Consider the following 2,905-nt stretch of genomic DNA (forward strand, 5'->3'; position numbering starts at 1 on the left):
ATCAATATGGTGCAAGCGAGCCAATTTTGTGGAAAGGCACATGAAGATGCGAGTGCACATCTCCAATACTTTCTGGAGATCTACAACACTTTCACCATCAAGGGAGTAACCAAGGACGCCATACTACTTTGCCTCTTTCCATTTTCACTTTTGGAGAAGGTGAAGCAGTGGTTCTATGCTAACAAAGATAGAAATACTACATGGGATAACTACTCCACTACCTTCCTAGCAAAGTTCTTTCCCACAGGCAAGACCAATGCTCTGCATGGGAGAATTTCAAGTTTTTAGAAAAAACATGATGAATCTATCCCTGAGGCATGGGAATGCTTTTAAGACTATATATCAAAATGTCCTCATCATGGGATGGAGAATTGGCTACTCATGCAGACGTTCTACCATGGGTTGACCAACAGTACCCGTGAGACCATGGATGCTGCTGCTGGAGGTGCATTCTTATCACTCACACTTCTAGCTACAACAGCTCTTATAGAGAAGATGGCCTCCAACCAAGGTTGGAATGAAGAACGTGGTAAGACCCACTAAAGAGGTGGAGGTATACATCAACTCAAGGAAGTAGACATGTTGTCTGCCAAGATGGACCTGCTGATGAAGAAGCTTGAAGATCGAGCCAGTGAAAAGCAAGAAGTCATGCACATTCATGATTATAACATGACATGTGAAGTGTGTGGAAGCATTAGGCATTCAGAGAACAACTATCCTAAAACCCATGAGGATGTGAACTTCATCAATAACAACTACTATCGTCCTCAACAAAATCAAGGATGGAACCAGCAATAGAGGTCGAACTACCAAGGTAACCCTCAAGGTAATAATTATAATAACTTCAATCAACCACCCTTGAGAGAATTAATTGCTAGCTAATCTAGACTCATGGAAGGATTATCTAAGAAGGTAGCTACCAATGATAAAATGCTAGAAAATATATGTACTAGAATGGATAGCTTTGCTTCTGCCATTAAGAACTAGCATAGCTTTAATAAAATGATAGGATCACAAATAGCTCAACTGGCAGCTGTTATTCCTCCGTCCAACAAAGGTAAGATTCTAGGGCAACCGGAAGATCTAGAAACTACAAATCGTGTCGATATTCACAATGCAGCTTACTACTACACGGAGCCATCGATGGGAAGGTGGATAAATTATACCTTGCCTAAGAAGAAGAGCAATCCAGGAAGACCTATCAGCCCCATCATCATTAGACCTCACATCTTCCAGGAAGCTGTCTATGACTTAGGAGCAAGTGTCAACATCATGTCAAGGTAATCTATGATCAAATTAATGGAGATGCTTTGTTGTACACAAATATGTGTTTGCAGCTTGCAGATCAGCCACTCTGTTACCCCAAGGGAGTTCTTGAAGATGCCATTATTCGAGTGGGACAATCATATATTCCCATAGACTTTGTGGTTTTGGAAACAGGTGGAGATGTAAGGGCACCTATTATTTTGGGCTGACCTTTCCTAAGCATCGCTAAAGCCATCGTCTATGTGGACAGTCCAAGATCTGCTTCACAATCATGGATAGAAAAGAGAAGTTTTCTTTCAAGAATCATATCTTGCAATCTCCCGGACATCCACAGACATTGTACCTGCCCAAAGAGACAATAGTGACCAAGAAGAACAATAGGAGAAGAAGGAAGAATAGAGCTAGGCAGCCATAAGAAGAGACAGTCAACTTGATCAATACACTTTGATCTGAGTATGACCACCTCTTCGCTTCACAATTCCTTGCTAAGAATGATGATCCAGGCGTACCAATGATCGAGTGTACCATTGGACAAAGAATTTACTATAAGACCTTCTGCGATATTGGATCGGGAGTCAATGTAATGTCCAAGGTAACGTATGAATATTTATTTGGTGATGAACCTTTGTTCCCTACATATATGCAATTGTAGATGACGGACCAATCAATCCGATTCCTAGAGGGGATAGCAAAAAATATTATGGTAAGAATACATGTTCACTATGCCCCTACTGACTTCTTGGTCTAAACATGGGTGAAGAAGAAGATGATACACTCATCATCCTTGGAAGACCATTCCTCAACACCACCAACGCGATCATCTACGTCATATCTAGACAAGTCCACTTCCAATTCCCTGGAGAAAAGGTACATTGTTATTTTAATAGTTATACTACTTATGAGCAGCCCAAGAAGTCCCGCTCTAGGAGGAGACGTTGATCATCCAGAAACCAGAAGAATCAATCTCCAAAGAATGAATGGGAGGAATATAAGGAACCTGAAGGAGTTGTAAAAGATGAACCCACTCCGCTAAAGTCAAGTCCACAGACCAAGTAGGCGTAGAAGGAAAAGGTAACATCATTACCAGAGTTACAAGAGGCGCAATCATCAGAGTCTCCATCCTCGGGACCAGAAGATGCACCCGAAAAGTAAAGGGCTCTTGTCCAGCCAAGTCCTATTCGGAGGACTTAAAAATCCAAACCATGGCCATGAGGTAACATCGGTAGTTATCCATATTTACTTTTAGCATTGCATGAATTATTTTTCACTTTAGCATATTTACTTTTCTGCATTAGCTTTGCATTTAGAAAAGGAAAAAAAATAAAAAGTTTCATTATTGCATTATATCATTGCATCATAAAGCCTAAAGCCCATGTGAATAAATCTACAGTGTGTAAAAGCCTGTAGGAATATTTACCACGATGGCATAAAAATAAAAATAAACATGCATCATATTTCCTTTCCGCATTATATAAATAAGAAAATCCAAAAATATTTTAATTAGATATCTTGCTAGAACTTTGGCAATTAGAAAATCTATCTAAACCCCCAAAGGATAACAAATCTCTAAATGGCTGACCGCTAACCCCTTATCTTAATCTGTGCCACGAGTTTTTGTGTTCTTGTTGGAATATTTTGC

The 2,905-nt window shown here is 40.0% G+C and overlaps 1 non-coding gene across 1 annotated transcript; it reads right to left on the reverse strand.

Moving 5' to 3' along the window:
• Positions 1 to 256: 256 nt before the first annotated feature.
• On the reverse strand, positions 257 to 365 carry LOC136462163 (small nucleolar RNA R71). The gene has a single exon (XR_010760681.1). It is a non-coding gene; the product is annotated as a small nucleolar RNA R71 (small nucleolar RNA).
• Positions 366 to 2,905: the final 2,540 nt, after the last annotated feature.

The sequence above is a fragment of the Miscanthus floridulus genome, chromosome 6 (genome assembly GCF_019320115.1).
Source record: "Miscanthus floridulus cultivar M001 chromosome 6, ASM1932011v1, whole genome shotgun sequence".
NCBI lineage: Eukaryota > Viridiplantae > Streptophyta > Magnoliopsida > Poales > Poaceae > Miscanthus > Miscanthus floridulus.